The sequence below is a fragment of the Ovis aries genome, chromosome 6 (genome assembly GCF_016772045.2).
Source record: "Ovis aries strain OAR_USU_Benz2616 breed Rambouillet chromosome 6, ARS-UI_Ramb_v3.0, whole genome shotgun sequence".
Classification (NCBI taxonomy): Eukaryota; Metazoa; Chordata; class Mammalia; order Artiodactyla; family Bovidae; genus Ovis; species Ovis aries.
In genome coordinates this window covers 110,355,682-110,380,504 of record NC_056059.1, presented here as the reverse complement: position 1 = coordinate 110,380,504, position 24,823 = coordinate 110,355,682, and positions in this window count along the sequence as shown.

Sequence of the window (24,823 nt, the reverse complement as noted above, 5' to 3'; positions counted from 1 at the left end):
CACTTTTCTGTGAAATTTTATTCACCTCCTTTAAATGTTCCAACAAGCCATGAGTGAGGTATACATCATTTTACAGATCAGACAAATGAAGCTCAGAAAAGTTAGACAACAGGATGCAGGAGGCACATCTAATTCTCTCACAACTGGTATTTGAACCTAGATCTGCTTAAAGTCTTTCTGCTGTATAGTGCAGAATGCTAGTGAGCACAGGTATTCATGTTCTGCTTTCATTCCTGAGCAAACAGCTAGACATGATGACATTTATGGCTAACATAAGCAGAGGTGATTGGAGCCACTCCCAGGTCTGTCCCTTAATAGCATAGGCTCCCTTCCACTCGTGTGGAAAAAAAAAAAAAATCTGAGGATCTGAAGAGGATGGAGCCGCAAGATGAAAGGAGATGGGTCTTTGAATGATCACATGGAACTAAGCCCCTCCCCCAAACCACATCTCATTCTGCCTTCCCACTGAACTCTGCTTCAGATCATTCTGTCATTGTTTCCAGTTGTGACTGCAGAGTAAACAGCCCAGATCATATTTGGAGAAGGCCTTTTTGAGTTTCTATAAACAAACACTGGGGGAAGGTGGCCATAACGGCAGCTCCAGAGCTACTCCAGCTGTATTGTGGCATTGCCTTGCAGAGTAGAACTTTTACCAGGTTATCTGATGTACACAGACTTCCCTGGTGGCTTAGTTGGTAAAGAATCTGCCTGCAACACAGGAGACCCAGGTTCAATCCCTGGGTGGGGAAGATTCCCTGGAGAAAGGAACGGCTACCCACTCCAGTATTCTTGCCTGGGAAATCCCTTGGACAAAGGAGCCTGGTGGGCTACAGTTCATGGGCCACAAAGAGTAGGACATGACTTAGTGGCTAAACCACCTGATGAATGATCATGGACTAAATAAAGTACCTATCTGGAGTCCCCTCACATTTTGCTATAACAGGCAAAGATTGTGATGGGGGATGTGCAAAGCTGCCAGACCTCCCACTCCCATCCTAGACTGAAACCCCCATTCTCCTAAAGCAGAGGAAGTGTTGACAGCTTATAGGTTGCCTTTGTGTCTCCCTCAGGAGATTGCTCTTGGATGAAGAAATCCAACTCAAGAGCATAACCTCTTCCCAGGGGCATCACTTGTCAAATGACTGGTCCAATGCTGAGCCATAAAGGCCTCTCCCCTTTATTAAAATTCAGAAAAAAATTTGTAGGGTTTTTCCAGTTTCTGGTCCCATATTTCATGCCTCCCACTCCCACCTACTGTGGGAACGGCAGAACCATTTGTTGTCACTGTTTCACATCCTAGCTTTCCCTTCTCCCAAACCTGGTGCAAACACCAGGAGCACCCAAGCCTTATTACTCAAAAAAAAAAAAAAAAAAAAGGATTTTAAATGATTACATATTTATAGAAGCGTGCCTTTAGGATATTGAGGGATAATCTTCTCTATGAAAAGAGGGAGTTCATGACATGCTTAAAGTCATGTAACTCCAGAGAATTTCAGAACTGCTGTAATTCCCCTTGTGATATTTAGCCCACTCATCGCCACTCTGCCTGGTAATGATGTGTTTAGATTGAGCAGGAAATTGCTGCGGGCTTCCCAGGTGACATTAATGGTAAACAAACTACTGACAGGACATAAGAGATCTGGATTTGATCCCTGGGTTGGGGAGAGCCCCTAGAGGAGGACGTGGCAACCACTCCAGTATTCTTGCCTGGAGAATCCCCTGGACCAGAGGAGCCTAGTGGGCTATGGACCATAGGGCTGCAAAGAATCAGACATTACTGAGCACACACACGCACACACACACACGCACACACACAGGAATCTGCTGCCCTATCTTTCTGTGTAACTTGTGACCCTACTACTCTTTTTTCTTATCATCAAAATTATCCAATTGCCCTCTAAGACACTTTCTGCATCTGGTACATATTTTGGATCATTTTTGTATAATATCATCACAGTCTACTGTTTAAGTTGTGATTATCTTTTTACTCTCTTGCTTTTTTGATGATCCAACAGATGTTGGCAATTTGATCTCTGGTTCCTCTGCCTTTTCAAAAACCAGCTTGAACATCTGGAAGTTCATGGTTCACATACTGTTGAAGCCTGTCATGGCACATTTTGAGCATTATTTTGCTAGCATGTGAGATGAGTGCAATTGTGTGGTAGTTTGAACATTCTTTGGCATTGCTTTTCTTTGGGATTGGAATGAAAACTGACCTTTTCCAGTCCTGTGGCCACTGCTGAGTTTTCCAAATTTGCTGGCATATTGAGTGCAGCACTTTAATAGCATCATCTTTAGGACCTGAAATACTTCAACTGGAATTCCATCACCTCCACTAGCTTTGTTTATAGTGATGCTTTCTAAGGCCCACTTGACTTCACATTCCAGGATGTCTGGCTCTAGGTGAGTGATCACACCATCATGGTTATCTGGGTCATGAAGATCTTTTTTGTATAGTTCTTCTATGTACTCTTGCCACCTCTTCTTAATATCTTCTGCTTCTTTTAGATCCACACAGGTCCCATCCTTTATTGTGCCCATCTTTGCATGAAATGTTCCCTTGGTATCTCTAATTTTCTTGAAGAGATCTCTAGTCTTTCCCATTCTATTGTTTTCCTCTGTTTGTTTGCATTGATCACTGAGGAAGGCTTTCTTATTTCTCCTTGTTATTCTTTGGAACTCTGCATTCAAATGGGTATATCTTTCCTTTCTCCTTTGCTTTTAGCTTATCTTCTTTTCTCAGCTATTTGTACGGCCTCTTCAGATAACCACTTTGCCTTTTTGCTTTTCTTTTTCAAAAAGCAAGAGAGTTCCAGACAAACATCTTCTTCTGTTTTATTGACTATGCCAAAGCCTTTCACTGTGTGGATCACAACAAACTGTGGAAAATTCTTCAAGAGATGGGAATACTAGACTACCTTACCAGCCTCCTGAGGAATCTGTATGCAGATCAAGAAGCAACAGTTAGAACTGGACATGGAACAACGGACTGGTTCCAAATAGAGAAAAGAGTATGTCAAGGCTGTATATTATCACCCTGCTTATTTAACTTATATGCAGAGTATGTCATGCAAAATGCTGGACTGGATGAAGCACAAACTGGAATCAAGTTTGCTGGAAGAAATATCAATAACTTCAGATATGCAGGTGACACCACCCTTTTGGCAGAAAGTGCAGAGGAAGTAAAGAGCGTCTTGATGAAAGTGAAAGAGAAGAGTGAAAAAGTTGGCTTAGAACTCAACATTCAGAAAACTAAGATCATGGCATCTGGTCCCATCACTTCATGGGAAATAGATGGGAAACAAGGGAAACAGTGAAAAACTTTATTTTTCTTGGCTCCAAAATCACTGCAGATGGTGACTACAACCACAAAATTAAAAGACGCTTACTCCTTGGAAGCAAAGCTATGACCAACCTAGATAGCATATTAAAAAGCAGAGACATTAGTTTCTCAACAAAGTTCTGTCTAGTCAAAGCTATGGTTTTTCCAGTAGTCATGTATGGATGTGAGAGTTGAACCATAAAGAAAGCTGAGCGCTGAAGAATTGATGCTTTTGAACCATGGTGTTGGAGAAGACTCTTGAGAGTCCCTTGGACTGCAAGGAGATCCAACTATTCCATCTTAATCAGTCCTGAAATATTCATTGGAATGGCTGATGTTGACGCTGAAACTCCAATACTTTGGCCACCTGATGAGAAGAACTGACTCATTGGAAAAGACCCTGATGCTGGGAAAGGTTGAGGGCAGGAGGAGAAGGGGATGACAGAGGATGAGATGGTTGGATGGCATCACTGACTCAATGAACATGAGTTTGAGCAAGCTCTGGGAGTTGGTGATGGACAGGGAATCCTGGTGTGCTGCAGTCCATGGGGTTGCAAAGAGTTGGACAGGACTGAGTGACTGAACTGACAGAACTGTCTTTTTACTTGTCCTTTTCCACTAGTCCAGGAGTTCCTCAGGGACTAGTAAGGAGAATGGATTATTCATTTCAGAACTTCCCAGACACTAACATGCAGTGCTCCTCAATGATTTTTTCAGTGTTAACACGGCACGCTCACACCACCCTATTTAACACTGAAAGGCCAGTGGCAATAGCTTTATTTACCACTGTTCACTTGTCTCCCTCTGCAAAATAAACACTTAAAATGGGTCACTTTAAAAGCCCAAACCAGTCATAAGATTGGACAAAATAATATCAATTTAAAATACACTGTTTATCTCAAGAAATGGGGTAAGATTTCCAAAAGAACTGCAGTTAGCTTGGAAGAGGAGTTTAGAGAAGGCATTTTCCTTCTAATTTTGTATTGAGTAGGTCTGTTTGTCTCTGTCTCCATCACCTTATCTAAGTTGAAGCTGTCATAATCTTATCCTCAGTCTGGTACCACATTCTTTTAGCTGGTCCACTCACATCTACATGTGGCTTTCTCCAATCTGCTCTTTACTGAGTAAGCAGAATGCTCCAAAATATGAAACTGGCCATTTCAGACATACCTCTTCCTTTCTTTAGGATGGCATATGCTCTTCCTTGTCTGGTCACGGCTCACCTCTCAAGACCCATCTCTTAATATATTCCTTCAGCTTCAGTCCCCCAACCCCATTAACTGTCCTATTCTCTCCCTGGATTTCTGCTCTTGCTAACCCCTCTGCCAGGACCCCTCTTCCTTTCAGCTCGGTTGCATTCATTTGTACTTATTTAGAAGATCTCAATTCACATAGGGAAGCTTACCTATTTCTGGATATGTTTGAACCCCCATACAAAGCTAGTGATACTCATATGTTGTTTATAGAATCCATGATGCAGAATATATGATTTTCTTATTCATGCAAATGGAGGGCTTAGCACATAGCAGGCACACAATGTAAGCATGTGTTTAAGAAAAGAAAGGAAAAGAGAAGTGAAAGAAGAATAAAAGGAGGGAAGGAAAGATGAAAGACAGGAAGACAATAAAATTAATAAATTGAGGGTTATCTCATAATTTTCTCTTTTTTAAAAGAAAGTTGAGACTTTCAGCTACACCATACCAGCTCTCTGATAGATTAGGGCTTATTTGAACATATAGTGCATATAAAGATATTCAGCTCAATTGGTTTTGGAATCTGGAGGGTCTCACAGAGTCATGCGATGTCCTTCACTCTTCCTAGAATCTGTGATTTTCCTTTGACTCATGATCTGAATCTCACTCTTAAGCAGCTGGTGCCACAGTAGAACTGGCACTCTGGACAGTCCTTAAACAAATTTGAAAAGAATTAAAGATCCAGATGATGGGTGTGTGAAATCAAAACAACCCTTAAAAAAGAGAATGAAAATAAATGAAATAGAATCTACTATAGCTCAGAGAAAAGCCATGTTTGTTCATCTCGAGGGCAGGGACACGATGGGCAGGGGCAGGGAAGTATGAAATCTGGTATCTCATAAAAAGCTTCCAAGGTCAAAGGTATACAAACAGTCAACACTATAGAGACTGGAAAATCTCATGACTTGCTGCCTGTCATTAATTACTGAACTCCCTGTTACCCTAGTGGAACATTATATAATTTTTGCTCTAGGCATGGATGTGGCAATCCCTTAAAATAAACAAGACAGTCAATTAGAGTTAATCTGTTAAAAAATTGCTCTGCCAAGACAAGCTGTAGAAAGTGGAAACAAAAATAAAGTAGTGTGGAGGAACAAGAAACACATTGCTGCGTCCAACAGTCATCACTAATAATAATAATTCAGAAGGCCCGTTTCCTAATATGTTCATTTTTCCACTCATCTAGTGTGAATCCCCTTTTCTCTGGAGGTCAGTTAGACAGTCTAAGGCACTGGCTTAGCTGCAATATTGTGAATGAAGAATGCGAATGGTGCAGATGCCAAGTTTAAAATCCAGAGGCTGAATTAAACATTCACTTCAAAAGAAAGACTATAGCATGCGATGGGGAAGTACTACAGAAAATGTATCTAGATACTGGTTGTTATTGCTGTTCAGTTGCAAAGTCATGCCTGACTCCTGTGACCCCATGGACTGCAGCACACCAAGCTCCCTTGTCCTTCAATAGCTCCTGGTGGTGGTGGTGGAAGTTTAGTCCTCAAGTCATGTCCAAATCTTGTGAGCCAATGGACTGTGTCCACGAGGCTCCTCTGTCCATAAGATTTCATGGTGTTTGCTGAAACTCATGTTCGTTAAGTCCATGATGCTGATACCAGACACTGGTGGGTGACTTCAAACACTTGGAAGTGTTTTGTTTTCTTTTTAAGGGCTATCTCATGTATAGTAAATGGACTCAAGTAACTTAGAAGTCAAGTATTGAGATGAATCTGTCTATTAATCCATTATTCTACCATCCACCCACACTTTTATATATCCAACCATGTATTTGGTTCTTCAAGATGGTTTAGATGGATTGGATCAAGACAAGGCAGTATGAGTTGGCCCAGCCCTGGTCATCTATATTTTTGTAGCACATGCCACCAACACTTAGGAAAATACCAACTAGTATCAACTATGGTATTAGCTCTGTTCTACTTATCCACTATCTAAAGCTGATTTTGAAGAGTAAGAAGACCTTTCACATATATAGACAGGCTAGTTGGTGCAATCCAATAACAGCAATTCTTTGATTTCCTCTCTTATAAAACTAAACTAATACTAGAACCTACCTCATAAGTTTGTTATGAGGGCTAAATGAATTAATAAATGCAAATAATTCCTGGCATTATTATTGCTTTTAGAGATACCTAGAGATAAGCAGCAATTTATTATTAAAAAGTACTATCATCCACACCAAGGAAAACAGAATTGAAAGATACACTTGTACCCCAATGTTCATCGCAGCACTGTTTATAATAGCCAGGACATGGAAACAACCTAGATGTCCATCAGCAGACAAGTGGATAAAAAAGCTGTGGTACCTATACACAATGGAGTATTACTCAGCCATTAAAAGGAATACATTTAAATCAGTTGTAATGAGGTGGATGAAACTGGAGCCTATTATACAGAGTGAAGTAAGCCAGAAAGAAAAACACCAATACAGTATGCTAATGCATATATATGGAATTTAGAAAGATGGTAATGATAACCCTGTATGCGAGACAGCAAAAGGGTCACAGCTATATAGAACAGTCTTTTGGACTCTGTGGGAGAGGGCGAGGGTGGGATGATTTGGGAGAATGTCATTGAAATATGTATAATATCATATGTGAAATGAATCGCCAGTCCAGGTTCGATGCAGGATATAGGATGCCCAGGGCTGTTGCACTGGGATGACCCAGAGGGATGGTATGGGGAGAGAGGTGGGAGGGGGTTCAGGATGGGGAACATGCATACACCTGTGGGGGAATCACATTGATGTATGGCAAAACCAATATAATATTGTAAAGTAATTAGCCTCCAAGTAAAATAAATAAATTTATATATTTTTTAAAAAGTACTATCATCAATAGTATTTCCTTTGATTCTCCCAAAACACTTGCATATAAAGAGTTTGGCTTCTCATAGACAAGAAAATATTTGACAACATTTTGGGTCTGTCTAAATTAATTAGGTTACTAGAAGGCAAGACTGGGAATCCTCTACCTAGTCTGCCTGGTATGCAGTCAATAACCAAAATAAATTGGTTGAGAGAGAGAAGCTTCAGAATCTTCCCGGGTCCTTGTCTATTCTGCCCGCTCTTCTACATTTCTCCTGCCCCTTTCCTGGTTTAGGTCTCATCATATCTCTTCTGGATTGTCACCAGTCATCTATCTGGACTCCTAGCTGCCAGATCCTTTTTTTTTTTTTTTTTTTCCTACTGAGTTTAGTCATCTTTTCAAATTAAATTTGACTATACTTATTCTAAAGTCCCCAGTGGCTCACCATCTCATTAGGATGTAACCTTTGTTCTAGGTTTTCCTTACAAGGCTCCTTCCAAGGGGCAGAGGCCCTCTTGCTGTCACATGAGTCCTGTCTGCCAGTCCACTGCAGGGTCTGGGGACATGAGCAGGTCACAGGGTAGAATGCTCAAGCTAACACGTGAGAGTCATCTTCCCTCCTGTCTCCAATCTCCCACCCATCATAGAGCATTCCCCTTCCCCACCCAGCCTCCACCCTGGAAAGCTACTCTCTGGAGACCTGAAGGGTAATGTTCCCTGTGCCAAGTCCTGAGAGTAGAGAGGATGGAAACAGTTCAAGGGAACAGAATGATCTTCTTCTCATCCTACTGTCTTTAACATTTCACTAAATGAAATCTTCCACTCATAAATAGGTAAACAAACAATTAAACAAACCAATAAGTTTGCAAATAAAAGCTTGGCTTCCTACTGCTAGAACTTTAAGCTCCCTGAACTGAAAATATTTTCATTTCCTCCAAGGCTGGTACTGATTTTTTTGTTTGTTTGTTTATTTCCCTCTTTCAGACAGGATTTATGAGTAGATACAAACTTTCCCACTCTCTTTTCCCAGTGAGTTTTCGGCCTAGATGGGACAAAGTTATTTGTGACAAATAACTATACTACAGTATAAGAAGTCATAAGAGCAGTGTACACAATATGCCACACCAGAGGGTGACTTGGCTTTTTTCTGCATTCCAAACTTACCATTTGGTTCACTGTGGCAGCCATTCCTGGAAAGGATTATTGGCAAGAGCCAAGACTGTACTGAGCATTTTTGTTATTTCATATAGATTTGGCCCTGCAACAACATGTGAGAGTGATACATGTTGGATCTACATCAGGTTAGAAAACTGATTTCCAAAATGCGTTGAGACTGCTAGGATCAACTAAAGTATATGTGCAGAGCTGGGATTTAAATTCAAATAGGCCATCTTTACAGTAAAATGTATAACCACTGAATCTCACTGGTGAGGGACTTCATGATATCATTAGCCTCTATTTATTTTATTTTTTAGCTATTTTGAGTCTTCACTGTGGCTTGCAGGTTCTTTGTTGTGGCACTCAGGCTTCCCTGGTTGTGGAACATGGGCTTAGTTGCCTTGTGGCATGTGGGATCTTGGTTCCCAGACCAGCAATGGAGTCCACATCCCCTGCATTGGAAGGCAGATTCTCAATCACTGGAGCATGGGATGTCCCAACCCCTCTTTAAATAACTCTCAGCCTCTGTCCTAAGGCCAGCCTCACCAAACTCTAGCTTACCTGTAAGGAGTTGCACATGTGAATTCCCAGGCATTTTATAAAGTTCTCCAGGGGATACTGAAAGATTCAGTTCTATACACTATTCCACATTCTATACGGCATCAGTTTAAACACTTTGCTGACTTAGTTTAATGAATCCTGGGGTAGAAAATTGGAGCAATTGTTTTTCAGCATGAAAGACTGCGAGATCTGAGAGGGGCTTCCGCAGGTGGACATGGGGAATCAGAGAGATTTGGAAATGTAGAGGGAAGCACCAAGTGTCACTAAGATGTGGGAACAATGCCAGAATGTGCCTGGGAGACACAGTTCATGTTGAAATAGTTGATTTCTTTACTCATCTGCTTGCTCTTTAGACCAGCACTTCCCAGCCTGTTTGGCACCAGAGACTGGTTTTGTGGAAGATAATTCTTCCATGGACTGGGGTGGAGGGGTAGTTTTAGGGGGATTCAAGTGCATTCTATTCATTGTGCACTATATTTCTGTTTTTGTTACATCAGCTCTATCTCAGATCATTATGCATTAGATCCTGGAGGTTGGTGACTCCTACTTTAGGCCATAAGGAGGCGGGGGTCATGTGTGAATTGAGCTAGATGGATAGCTCCTAGAACAGTGCCTCACACAGGGGATCTATCACACATCTTGGGACAACCGGTAACTTCCTGGTAGGATATAGATCCCAAAGCAGTAGATCCCCAGACTCCATGGACAGTGGCAATGCATCTAAATGGGGCCTGGGAGGCCCTGTGGGATCCTTCCGCCTCTTTTGTGTCATCATTTCACAGCACCTGCACCTCCACTCTCTGTGCATGCTCCCACCACACTAGACCATCAGTTTCTGGAATGTGCCAAGCTCCCTTGGTCTCACGGTCTGAAGGTACTTTTACCTCTTTGTGAAGTATTCTCACTACATTCTCACTACACTGCACGGCAGCCCACTTCTTCCCAGTCTCAGATCACATCCTTTCCTGACCCAGCTTTCATCCTGCCCTCCTTTTATGCACTTTCAGAAAACATGGAGTGAAATTTTTAGAGAATATTTCAGAGAACATTTATCACAGCACTTCCACATCTGTAAGTTAATATGTTGTGATCCCTCGCTCGTTATCTACTTCTTGAACTAGACTAAAATCTCCATGACATAGAGACTTTGTCTAGGCAACTGTAGCATTCTTAGTGCTTGTCACAATGTCAAAGACATAGTAGGCACTTATTAATTGTTAAATGAATGTTTCAGTAGGTTGTGTGTCAGGGAGTATGATGGCCAATGGGACAAATAAATGCCCCTGCATTTGTGATCATCATTATTGAAATGAATAGTAAAAAAAAAAAAAAAATACTGTAAATTTGGTAGCATAGCAAGGGTTTGTAGTGACATGCATCAGCCACTGTATTCAAAGAACTAGGCATTGATTTTGGTTCAATCAAAAATTTAATATAATCATGTGCCAAGGGCTTCACGTGAGACCTGAAATGAAGGAAGGAGAGGGAGGGAAGAATGGAAAGAGTAACACTGCAATGTACGCATTACCATATATAAAATAGATACCCAGTGGGAGTTTGCTGTGTGATGAGGGGAGTTCAAACCCAGTGCTCTGCGATAACCTAGAGGGATGGGATGGGGTGGGAGGCAGAAAGGAGATTCCAGAGGAAGGGAGCATATGAATAGCTATGGCGGATTCATGTTGATGTATGGCAGAAACCAACACAATATTGTAAAGCAACTATCTTCCAATTAAACATTTTTAAAAAGAAAAAAAAATGTGGCTAAAGAACATTGCCGAGTTGACAGAATTAGATACTCCTACCTCGTCTTCTACAGCATACAGATTCAAAAAAGACAGGAAAATTTAATCCAGAGAATTTTACAGCTGAAATTATGGATGCCGAGATTTGTTGCTGTTCAGTCTCTCAGTCATGTCTGACTCATTGCGATCCCATGGGCTGCAGCACGCCAGGCTTTCCTGTCTTTCAGTATCTCCTGGAGTATACTCAGATTCATGTTCATTGAGTTAGCGATGCCCTCCAACCATCTCATCCTCTGTTGATCCCTCCTCTTTCTGCCCTCAATCTTCCCCAGCTTCAGGGTCTGTTCCAATGAGTCTGCTGTTTGCATCAGATGGCCGAAGTACTGGGCTTTTGCAGAGATTAGCCTTGTTATTAATAAGCAATAACAATGATGTGCACGTGCATATTATGTCTTATAATTCAGTCGTTCCCTTAATCCATGACTGTTGAGATATGACGAGTTACACTAACGCATCCTCTTTATTTTTTTTTATTTTTTAATTTTTTTTGTACCAGGGTATCATAATTTTATTTTATTTTATTTTAAATTTATTTTTTATTTTTATTTTTTAATTTTAAAATCTTTAATTCTTACATGCGTTCCCAAACATGACCCCCCCTCCCACCTCCCTCCCCACAACATCTCTCTGGGTCATCCCCATGCACCAGCCCCAAGCATGCTGCACCCTACGTCAGACATGGACTGGCGATTCAATTCTTACATGATAGTATACATGTTAGAATTCCCATTCTCCCAAATCATCCCACCCTCTCCCTCTCCCTCTGAGTCCAAAAGTCCGTTATACACATCTGTGTCTTTTTTCCTGTCTTGCATACAGGGTCGTCATTGCCATCTTCCTAAATTCCATATATATGTGTTAGTATACTGTATTGGTGTTTTTCTTTCTGGCTTACTTCACTCTGTATAATTGGCTCCAGTTTCATCCATCTCATCAGAACTGATTCAAATGAATTCTTTTTTACGGCTGAGTGATACTCCATTGTGTATATGTACCACAGCTTTCTTATCCATTCATCTGCTGATGGACATCTAGGTTGTTTCCATGTCCTGGCTATTATAAACAGTGCTGCGATGAACATTGGGGTACATGTGTCTCTTTCAATTCTGGTTTCCTTGGTGTGTATGCCCAGCAGTGGGATTGCTGGGTCATAAGGTAGTTCTATTTGCAATTTTTAAAGGAATCTCCACACTGTTCTCCATAGTGGCTGTACTAGTTTGCATTCCCACCAACAGTGTAGGAGGGTTCCCTTTTCTCCACACCCTCTCCAGAATGTATTGCTTGCAGATTTTTGGATCGCAGCCATTCTGACTGGTGTGAAGTGGTACCTCATTGTGGTTTTGATTTGCATTTCTCTAATAATGAGTGATGTTGAGCATCTTTTCATGTGTTTGTTAGCCATCCATATGTCTTCTTTGGAGAAATGTCTATTTAGTTCTTTGGCCCATTTTTTGATTGGGTCGTTTATTTTTCTGGAATTGAGCTGCATAAGTTGCTTGTATATTTTTGAGATTAGTTGTTTGTCAGTTGCTTCATTTGCTATTATTTTCTCCCACTCCGAAGGCTGTCTTTTCACCTTGCTTATAGTTTCCTTTGTTGTGCAGAAGCTTTTAATTTTAATTAGATCCCATTTGTTTATTTTTGCTTTTATTTCCAGTATTCTGGGAGGTGTATCATAGAGGATCCTGCTGTGATTTATTTCTGAGAGTGTTTTGCCTATATTCTCCTCTAGGAGTTTTATAGTTTCTGATCTTACATTTAGATCTTTATTTTTATTTTTTTTTTTGAATATTTTATTTTATTTTATTTTTTTTTTTTTCAGACATAGACTGGCGATTCAATTCACATGATAGTATACATGTTAGAATGTCATTCTCCCAAATCATCCCACCCTCTCCCTCTCCCTCTGAGTCCAAAAAGTCCGTTATACACATCTGTGTCTCTTTCCCTGTCTTGCATACAGAGTCGTCATTGCCATCTTCCTAAATTCCATATATATGTGTTAGTATACTGTATTGGTGTTTTTCTTTCTGGCTTACTTCACTCTGTATAATCGGCTCCAGTTTCATCCATCTCATCAGAACTGATTCAAATGAATTCTTTTTAACCGCTGAGTAATACTCCATTGTGTATATGTACCACAGCTTTATAAGAAAGCTGTGGTACATTTAGATCTTTAATCCATTTTGAGTTTATTTTTGTGTACGGTGTTAGAAAGTGATCTAGTTTCATTCTTTTACAAGTGTTGACCAGTTTTCCCAGCACCACTTGTTAAAGAGATTGTCTTTACTCCATTGTATATTCTTGCCTCCTTTGTCAAAGATAAGGTGTCCATATGTGTGTGGATTTATCTCTGGGCTTTCTATTTTGTTCCATTGATCTATGTGTCTGTCTTTGTGCCAGTACCATACTGTCTTGATGACTGTGGCTTTGTAGTAGAGCCTGAAGTCAGGCAAGTTAATTCTAAAGCAACTAGAAAAGGAAGAGTTGGAGAACCCCAGAGTTAGTAGAAGGAAAGAAATCTTAAAAATTAGGGCAGAAATAAATGCAAAAGAAACAAAAGAGACCATAGCAAAAATCAACAAAGCCAAAAGCTGGTTCTTTGAAAGGATAAATAAAATTGACAAACCATTAGCCAGACTCATCAAGAAGCAAAGAGAGAAAAATCAAATCAATAAAATTAGAAATGAAAATGGAGAGATCACAACAGGCAACACAGAAATACAAAGGATCATAAGAGACTACTATCAGCAGTTGTATGCCAATAAAATGGACAACGTGGAAGAAATGGACAAATTCTTAGAAAAGTACAATTTTCCAAAACTGAACCAGGAAGAAATAAAAAATCTCAACAGACCCATCACAAGCACGGAAATTGAAACGGCAATCAGAAATCTTCCAGCAAACAAAAGCCCAGGTCCAGACGGCTTCACAGCTGAATTCTACCAAAAATTTCGAGAAGAGCTAACACCTATCCTCCTCAAACTCTTCCAGAAATTGCAGAGGAAGGTAAACTTCCAAACTCATTCTATGAGGCCACCATCACCCTAATACCAAAACCTGACAAAGATGTCACAAAAAAAGAAAACTACAGGCCAATATCACTGATGAACATAGATGCAAAAATCCTCAACAAAATTCTAGCAATCAGAATCCAACAACACATTAAAAAGATCATACACCATGACCAAGTGGGCTTTATCCCAGGGATGCAAGGATTCTTCAATATCCGCAAATCAATCAATGTAATTCACCACATTAACAAACTGAAAAATAAAAACCATATGATTATCTCAGTAGATGCAGAGAAGGCCTTTGACAAAATTCAACATCCATTTATGATAAAAACTCTCCAGAAAGCAGGAATAGAAGGAACATACCTCAACATAATAAAAGCTATATATGACAAACCCACAGCAAACATTATCCTCAATGGTGAAAAATTGAAAGCATTTCCCCTAAAGTCAGGAACAAGACAAGGGTGTCCACTTTCACCGCTACTATTCAACATAGTTCTGGAAGTTTTGGCCACAGGAATCAGAACAGAAAAATAAATAAAAGGAATCCAAATTGGAAAAGAAGAAGTAAAACTCTCACTGTTTGCAGATGACATGATCCTCTACATGGAAAACCCTAAAGACTCCACCAGAAAATTACTAGAGCTAATCAATGAATATAGTAAAGTTGCAGGATATAAAATCAACACACAGAAATCCCTTGCATTCCTATACACGAATAATGAGAAAGTAGAAAAAGAAATTAAGGAAACAATTCCATTCACCATTGCAACGAAAAGAATAAAATACTTAGGAATATATCTACCTAAAGAAACTAAAGACCTATATATAGAAAACTATAAAACACTGATGAAAGAAATCAAAGAGGACACTAATAGATGGAGAAATATACCATGTTCATGGATCGGAAGAATCAATATAGTGAAAATGAGTATACTACCCAAAGCAATTTACAAATTCAATGCAATCCCTGTCAAGCTACCAGCCACATTTTTCACAGAACTAGAACAAATAATTTCAAGATTTGTATGGAAATACAAAAAACCTCGAATAGCCAAAGCAATCTTGAGAAAGAAGAATGGAACTGGAGGAATCAACTTGCCTGACTTCAGGCTCTACCGCATCCTCTTTAAAGTGGAGATCTGGCACAGATGTGCTCAGCCATTGGCACCTTCTCCTTGAAGTAGAGATCTGACAGGTCATATTCGGCCATGGGACCTTCTCCATACAGGTTGTGATTCTGGCAAATGGCCTTGAGAAGATCATTTCACCCTACATGTTTATAAAACGTCTTAAATTTAGATTTTTTTTAATTTTTATTTTTACTTTATTTTGCTTTACAATACTGTATTGGTTTTTAAATGCTATCTGCAAGTGAAGATCACTCTATGTGTATAGGTGTGTTCATGCGTATAGCTTCACAATCTAGTCTTAACATTTCTTCATCATTTAACATTCTGAAATCTTCAAAAATTGGGTGTCATTGAGATGTCCTGTGTCCAGAGCCCCTTATAAACTGAGTGAAGATGTCAGGTTCACCAAGCACTAGCATCAGGAGGGCTCAAACCTCTCTTTCCACTGGCCCCCGCACACTCTGGGGGTGTGAGTGTTCCATTCAGTTTCAAATCCTAGCTTGTGTGTATTGGTGACTCATTACACCTCTCTGGGTCTCAAGTTTATTCATCTATAAAATGCCCATTTCCATCCACAATCACCTTCCACAATTCTGAAATGTGAAAATCTCTGGGATCTAGAAGATTTTTTTTTTCATAAGTTTGGAGCAAAAGCTCTTTTCAGCAGCATAACCTTCCTGAACTGACATGCAGTTATTGAAGTCATCGCTTACCACTCTTAGTCTCAATATTCACAGTGTAAGATGCAGAAATACCAATGTGATTATGCTGGAGATGTTATTTAGTATATAACACCGATATTGTGCCGCTTCTGTACAGCCATAAGGTTTTGAATCTCAGAAACCTGCAGGCCTCAGGAGCTTCACGGGAAGGACTGCGGCCTCTTCCTGAGTGGTGTGTTGCTGGGTATGAAGGAGATGGAATCACTGGCTCATTGTATGAACTCGGAACGTGGTATCCCTTAATTACAAGCTGTGCTTTTATCTCTCAGTCACTAAACCCTAGTATTCCTGCCCTTTCCCTGGCTATCTAGTTGGTTAACATCTGGCTTTGGATCAAGCCTCCTTTTTTTCTTTAGCAAGTGCTGTCTTGGCTGGAGGTTGCCTGAAACCCAGGGAGTTTCTCCTTTGGCTCCAGCTACCTTTGTCAATTCAGGGAAATTCCTGGGTCTAACATCACCATTGTTTCCATAAGATTCCTACATCTACTTCTTTGCTTTTACATGGATGGTTAAGTGAAAGACAGCAGAATAGGAAACTCCAAAATAAATATGAGCGTATTATCTTTGATAAACACTAGCTTTTTAAAGTAGTAGGTAGTTGATTGATCTAATTGCTTATTTAGCAATCATTCTTCTTTCTTTGAGTCATTCTATTTTTCATTCACTCATACATCCATTCTTTTGTTCATACAACTACTTAATAAATGTGACCAACTTTTACTGGCCTTCATTGATTCTGTTTATAAGATGACCACCAAGAACTAATCAGAGACATGGAAAGTCAAATCCATCTATTTATCAGTCTGTTTTTCTTCTGTGTTTGAAGAAAGTACATGGGTGAAAGAATTAAATATTTAACTTTTAGAGATCATTCAGTAAATACTTTACAAAAGGCAGAGGTCATCATTTTATAAATTAGAACATATTACTAGTGACTGCTGGGCCTTACAGTCAATGTATTAAATGCATTACTTGTTTGAATTGTCCACACTTTCTGAAAAGTTAAGACTTTTATCTGCAAGGCTTATAAAGACATCCTGGTTACCAGTCAGTTTCAAACTTAGGTCAGCTTGACTTCACTTGGATTTCCAGTTACATTCCCCTTCTTCCCAAGAATAGAAAGGGCCAGTGGTAAGAGGGATGAACTGTGATCGCTTCACAACTTTGCTGAGGTTCAGTTGAAATGACTTTCAAAATAGAAAGCCTGTTTCAGAGTCTTGGGAAGAAGGTAAACTCTAAGGAGGCAGTGAAAATGCATCTAATTCAGGAATGTATCCTAAATTGCTGCCTTAGTACCTGGGCAAATAAGTCTTTGAATAAATGAGACATGTAGTTGAATATAACAGCAATTGATATTAGTTAAGACAGGAGGAAGGAAAGGGAAGAGGAAGAGGAAGAACTAGAAGAAGGAGGAGGAAGAGATAGGAAGTAGAAAGAAGAGAACCAAACAGAGAGGAGCAAAGGAAGTGAAGACAAGAAGGAAAGGTATCTGTTGCCCCAGTAATTGGGTTTCACTCATCACTCCTGTAAAATTGCTCTCTTTAGATCTTTGTTGATGTCCAGGTCGCCAAACTCATGGCAAAGAGTTTAAGAGGAGTCCCTGAAATACAAATGCCAGTTTGATACAAAATATCTGAGTGATTATGACCTACAGAACCTAAATGATTTCCCAGGGATCCTTGCCTCCTGGTGTCTATGCATTTGTACAATATCCTCACCTTGGGTGTGGCTGGAATGTGGCAAAATCTATGGGTTCTCACTCCATGATTGCATTATATAAGAGTCCACCTTGCTGGAAGATTCATTCTAGATATTTTTCTTCCAGGCCTGATGAAGCAAATGATCATATTGAGGGAACTCATGGCCAGGAATTGTAGGTGGCCTCTAGGAATTGCATGAAATCTCCAGCGAACCATCAGCAAAGAATTGAGTGAGCTTGGAAACCAGAGTCTTCCCCAGATGAGCCTCCTATATGAACACAGTTCAGTAAAGGCTTGGATAAATCCTTGCAAAGTTCCAAGCAAATGGCCCAATTAATCTGTGACTGGACTCCTGACCCACAAAAACTGTGAGATAACAAACTTACATTTTGTTTGAGCTGCTGACGTGTAGAAATATTGTTATGAAGCACAGAAAACTGATATAGTGACTTGAGCTTGGGAGCCAATCTTTCTGTATCTTAGCTTCTTGTTCTCTAAAATGGAAATGACAATAGGATCCACCGTGAAGCACTGTTGTGATGATAATGCGATGTGATGAACAATGTGATGATAATGATATGATGCAGAATAGTACTGCACATAAAGAGTTAGTGAGCTTAGCTATTGTGACTTATCACTTTGACATGATTCAACATCTCCTTGAAAGTCTTTTCTTCCAAAGGAAGAAATATTTATAAACTTTTAAAATTTTATTGATGCCATTATAATATTTATAACATAATATTTAAAATATCAATACTTATTTATAATATTTTGTTCTCTTGGTTTTCCTCCTATTTTCTTTTCATATTTTTAGTCTCATTCACTAACTTCACTTCTCTTTGGTCCTTCATTTGGAATCCTGACTTCTTGTCTGCTCACCTTCAGTGTCCCCTCTGAGTGTTCCAGGAAAAAATAATTGCTTTCCCTTGTATTAATCCCGTGGTGTGCTAAGAGCACTAAGAGCGGACTGCATGCTAAGTCACTTCAGTCACGCCCAGCTCTTCACAACCCATCCATGGACTGCAGCCCTCCAGGCTCCTCTGTCCGTGGAATTCTCTGGTCAAGAATACTGGAGTGGGTTGCCATGTCCTCCTCCAGGGGATCTTCCCAACCCAGGGATCAAACCTGCATCTCTTATGTCTTCTGCATTGGAAGACAGGTTCCTTACCACTCACACCTCCTGGAAAGCCCCTCTTGTGAACTAGCTTCCTGCAGACCCTGTTGGAGTGGTTTCTTCTGAAAAGAAATGAGAAATTCCACAAGACAAAAAGATGAATTCGAGCAAAAATAATATTTTAAGCCACCCATATATCCAAAGCATCATGTCAGCACATTTATATTTTGTAATTCATCTGCACAGCTGTCCAATAAGATTAGCAATATTGGCACCAAGACAAGAAGAAAGGGAGACTCAAAGAGGTGAGTGGCAGGGTGAGTAATGGAAAGGGTTTTGGCTTTGGAGACAAACCTGAGTTCAAAACTGGACCCTGCCTCTGGAGAGCTGTGTGACCTTAGACAAGGTCTTTAACCTTTCTGAGCTTATTTTCTGAAGACAAAATGAGGATATTAGTATTCATCTCACACAGCTATGAGAATCAAATAACACATGTGTACGGCAGGAGCTCAATACCTAAGGCTCAGTTTGTCTCAGGCTGCACTATGAGCGCTGGCAGTCATGTTTGGATTTCACACCCTGGACAAAAAGTAGAAGATAGAGAGAGAGATAGGTAAGTAGGTAGACAGATAGCTGAAAATTAAAATAAAACAGAGAACTAAATCTTGATGGAATATATACAATAATACTTGATTTTTCCTGAAGGCTTTCAGGCAGAATGTCACGACAGACTTGAGGGAGCTTTTAAAAGCTTCCCTGGTTTATGGAGAGGAAAGCAGGGCTTAAGAAAAACACCTGTGTTCCAGACAGTCCCTGGAGAGTCTATTGCTGCTTACTCTATGCATAGAGAGGCTTCAATCTGAAGACTCTAAGTGCATTTTGAAAGCAAAACTCTTGGCGCTTCAGCCTTTAAACTCTTAAAGTGTGTTCAGAGCCAAATGTCTATCTCAACACTTGAGACTACAGTACTCTGTTTGTCATCGTGTTCAATAGTGCCTTGCCAAAAAAATCTATTTATTCTAGGATTCAGGCATCCCTGGGATTGATGGAGGGCTAATAATAGGAATCTGTATGGAAGAGCGGTTTGAGAGTCCACAGAAAGAATTTATTTTAAGGGGAGACAGAGCTGGAATACGAAGGTAGGGTTAATGGAGAGAAGGTGAATGAACAAAGAATCGAGAGTTCCTGATCTTTACTCCCATCACCTCCTGCTCCCAGCTATGCCCACATTCTGGAGATTTTAGATCTGACAAGAAAATGTGGTAAAAATGAAATCTCACTATGTGGAAAGTGAAAGTGTTAGTCACTCAGTCTTGTTGGAATCTTTGCCACTCCATGGATTGAAGCTCCTCTGTCCGTGGAATTTTCCAGGCATACTGGAGTCAGTAGCCATTCCCTTCTCCAGGGGATCTTCCCAACCTAGGGGCTAAACCCAGATCTCATGTATCATAGGTGGATTCTTTACCCTTGAGTGACCAGGGAACCCCTAGGAAGGGAAGACACCCTACCTCACTTCAGCGTGAGATGAAAGGAACCCAGGAGTCGGGTCTAACTATTTTTGAGTGTATCCTGTAAAGACAAAACGTGGAACTGAGATAGAAGAGGATCTTAAGCATGTCTCAAACACATGTTGAAGCACTTGGGAGGAATGTGAAGGTGTCTGTATTACCAGAAATTCTTCAGATAGTAGCAAAGATGGTAAAATTTTGAGTGTGTTTTTTTTTAAATTTTTATTTTATATTGAAGTATAGCTGATTAACAATGTTGTGATAGTTTCAGATGGACAGTAAAGGGACTCAGCCATGCATATATATGTAATCCATTCTCCCCCAAACTCCCCTCCCATCCAGGCTGAAACATAACATTGAGCAGAGTTCTATGTATTACACAGTGGGTCCTTGCCGGTTATCTTTTTTAAATGGAGCAGTGTGTACATGTGGATCCCAAGGAGTTTGGAACATGTTTTTCTATATATAGCTATTGTACATGTCTATAACCGTTTCTATGTAGTATAGAAAGTGTTTTTGTTTCTATAGCAATTAAAAGATATTTGGCTTAGAAACATCCTCAAAACATGCTGACATGTGACCCGTTGAGCCATTTGCAGATATGAGTGCAATTATATCAGGAAGTAAAGTAGAAAGCATGTAGTCATGGCTCCTCACCTTTGTAAATTAGCTAGTTAAGCTGTTCACAGCACAGTCACAAGTCAGGGAAACGCCCTCTTGAGGAGAAGATGCTCCGTGCTTAGTCGCTTCAGTCGTGTCTGACTCTTTGCTACCCTATGGACTATAGCCCTCCAGGCTTCTCTGTGCTTGGGATTCTCCAGGCAAGAATACTGGAATGGGTTGTGGTTTCTTTCTCCAGGGGATCTTTCTGACCCAGGGATTGAACCTGGGTCTCCTGCATTGCAAGCAGATTCTTTACCCTCTGAGCTGTCAGAGGAACTCTGAGGGGAAAGAAGGGACTCCAAAAGCAAGCACTGTAGGAGACCTCACCTTTGGGAGATGGTAGGCGGCTTCTCCAAGAGCTCTCATGTCTGAGCTTTTATGGAAGTGCCTGACAGTGGGAGCCATTTTCCTGTATCAGGTTAGATGGCATCTCATTACCGACTAGACAGGCTCACTGGTTTCTCCAGGCCTGATTCTTACTTTTTTTTTTTTTTTTTTTTCCCTTTGCCAGATTTGAACCTTGACTCTTACTCATGACTTGAAATTGGTATCTTCTGCACTGGATTCTTTGTTTCTTATGCCCTGACACCTAGGATTTGATTTGGCTTCAGTTCTTGCCTCTGACCTTGATTTCTAGACTGCCCTTGGTATTTGCCTGCAGCTCAATTGAAATGATGATCTCTGGGCCACCTTTTACTGTTTTGGGTCTCCACTGGGAAGTTTAGGGCTTTGATACAAATGTTCAGTCTCAAGGCTATCACTGAAACAGAGGGAAGAGACTGTCCTTCCAATTTATTTCTTCTCTTTAACATACACTGCTATGATTTCTATGTTCATTGAGGTTAATAAGAAATGGTTTGCTAACCCGATTTACAAAACACATGCAAAGTGAAGTGGAGGGCAATGAAATTTTCTTTGAGAATAAAAACCTGAAGGATATCTTTTTTGGCTTTTTGAAATATAATTGCTTTACAATGTTATGTTAGTTTCTGCTGTACAGCAAAGCGAATCAGCTGTTTGTATACACATATCCCCTCCCACTTGGACCTCCCTTCCCCCTCTGCCTCCCACTATCTGGGTCACTACAGAGCACTAAGCTGAGCTCCCTGTGTCTTACAGCAGCTCCCCACTAGCTATCCATTTGACACACGACAGTGCATTCCTCAGGCTTCCCAGGTGGCGCAGGGGTAAAGAATCGACCTGCCAATGCAGGAAATCCAGGCTTGATCCCTGGGTTGAGATCCCCCGGAGAAGGAAATGGCCACTCACTCCAGCGTTCTTGCCTGGGAAATCCCATGGCCAAGAGGAGCCTGGTGGGCTACAGTCCACAGAGTCACAAAAGAGTTGGACAAAACTTGGTAACTAAGAAACAAGTATATTACTCAGTCACAAAGAGGAACATAATTGAGTCAGTTGAAGTAATGTGGATGAACTTGGAGGCTGTCATACACAGTGAAGTAAGCCAGAAAGAGAAAAATAAATATTGCATATTAATGTATATGTTTGGAATCTAGGAAAAAAAGTACTGACAAACCTGTTTGCAGGGCAGAAATAGAGGCAGAGATGTACAGAATGCACTTGTGGACACAGTAAGGGAAGGAGGGTGGGGAGACAAATTGAGAGAGTGGCACTGACATATATGTATAACCATCCGAAGGGTAATTCCATTAGCGAAATGTTATCACCATACCTTCCAAAAGGGGAGAGATCTGATTAGATTTAAAGGCAGAAGGAACCAAGCAAGTGTAGGAGAAACTGAAAAGAATGTGGGAGAACCTTCTGTCATGAAGCAAACTGCTACCTACCTGGTTATCTATTGTAGCATTTCATTCCCTAGGATCGTTGACTGATGCACAAAAAATACATCAAAATCCATAAAGCAATAAATACCTTTTTTATGAACAAATGTAGTTATTGGCCAGTTATAAGTGCCAAATAATTGATACTTTTGAACTGTGGTGTTGGAGAAGACTCTTGAAGAGTCCCTTGGACTGCAAAGAGATCCAACCAGTCCATCCTAAAGGAGATCAGTCCTGAAAGTTCATTGAAAGGACTGATGCTGAAGATGAAGCTCTGATATTTTGGCCACCTGATGCGAAGATCTGACTCATTTGAAAAGATCCTGATGCTGGGAAAGATTGAGGGCAGGAGGAGAAGGGGACGACAGAGGATGAGATGGTTGGATGGCATCATCGACTCAATGGACATGGGTTTGGGTGGACTCCGGGAGCTGGTGATGGACAGGGAGGCCTGGCATGCTTTGGTTCATGGGGTCACAAAGAGTCGGACATGACTGAGAGAATAAAGTGAACTGAACTGAACCAATTTCAATAGTATCTGGGATCTTCAGTATTCCCATATGAATAGCAGTAACAGATATTTATAAACACGTCTAAGAGCCTGAAAAGCTATCAAAGTAGTATTATGAATAGTCATAGTAAACACACACACACACACACACACACACACACACACACACACACACACACACACACAAACCAGGATTTCCAGTGAATCATAGAGCACTTTAAAGAAGACTAAAGACCAAAGGGAATTTGCAAGAGCTCATATTTCACTTCCAAGTCTCCAAGGACCACCAGTAATCCTCAGTCCATTTCAAGTTATTTCCTCTACTGTTAACTTTTCTGCTTTCTATAAAAACACTCTCCTCCTTCATCTACTATACTTATTGGGATGGATTTATGTCTCAGCAAATTAGGTGGGGTTGGTGTCTGGCTCACATGCCTTCACTCCCTTTTTAGGAAAGCTGGTAACCTGGGAAACACCTGTTAGTTGTGATTTTAAAGGGTATTTTAAATAGGTGGCCACGGTGACCATCAGGAGCTCTGTAAGAGAGGTTATAACATTCCTGTCTCCTGATCATCACCCACAGACTATAAACATTTTTCCATACTAAGCTAATAGTTTTTTTCTTTTCTTTTTTTAAGTGCAAAGCATTTTCTCTGGCGAGGACTCTTTAGAGATTGAGTTGAGCTTCCCCAAAGCAGATGTTCAATTCTTTCAGAGGGAAAAGGATATGCCCTAGAGACTTACAAAGTTTGAATTAACAAAATAAACCATTTAATCCAATGAATTTCTTGTTCTAATAAGGAAACTGAGGCTCACAAACACAGTCATATATATATATATGCATATATATACATCATTCATATTGAAAATGAGTTTGAAAATGACATGTATCAGCTGCCATCATGGTGATAAAAAAATCATTCTTACGGTTTATTTTTTAGATTTATTCTCAGAGTGTTTCATGCTCGCATTTTTCACCTCTACTGGCCTGGTACATCTCACCCCCACATGCACTTACGTATATTACTTATCAAATAAAAGTTTCATTTATTTGGTATGTGTCTGCTCAAAATAAATTCTTATGACTACAATGTTTCATTTTTGGAGAAAATTTTGTCTTGTTTCAACATGTGCTGTAGTACATTGCTTGTTTGCCTTTCTGCCGAGTCAAAACAACTGTGTGTTTCCATAAACCCTCCCTCTGGTTCAAAGACAATTCCCCCCCACCCACTTCTTCATCCCCTATTTCCCCCCTTCCCACCTTTGCACTGCCATCCACGAGCTTCTTCTCTCTGGTGCACCAAGCATGCTCTCTTCATGCCAACAGAGAGAGGGGCACTTTAAAATTGTTTTTCTGCAAAGACATATTTTCTTGCTTGCATTCTGAGAAAAAATGTGGATCAATATTTTTCTTTTCTAAATTCAAAGAAAAAAAAAAACAGCATTACCATGACATTTCCAGTATTCATATCATAAATAAACATCATCATTTCCTCACAGGCCCGCAGCTGTAATTCAAGATGTTTCTGCTTAACCACATCTTGCCTGCTACCATGTAAGCTGGATGGCTCCGTTGATTTGATATTATCCTACCAATTGCATGTGACCAAAAAGATGAGGAAGGAAGCTAGAATTTATTGAGGTTAGTTTATATGTCATGTGTATTTCCCCTTGCTACATATCAATATTCAATTGTTCCAGCACCATGTGTGGAAGACTCCCATTCCCTATTGGTA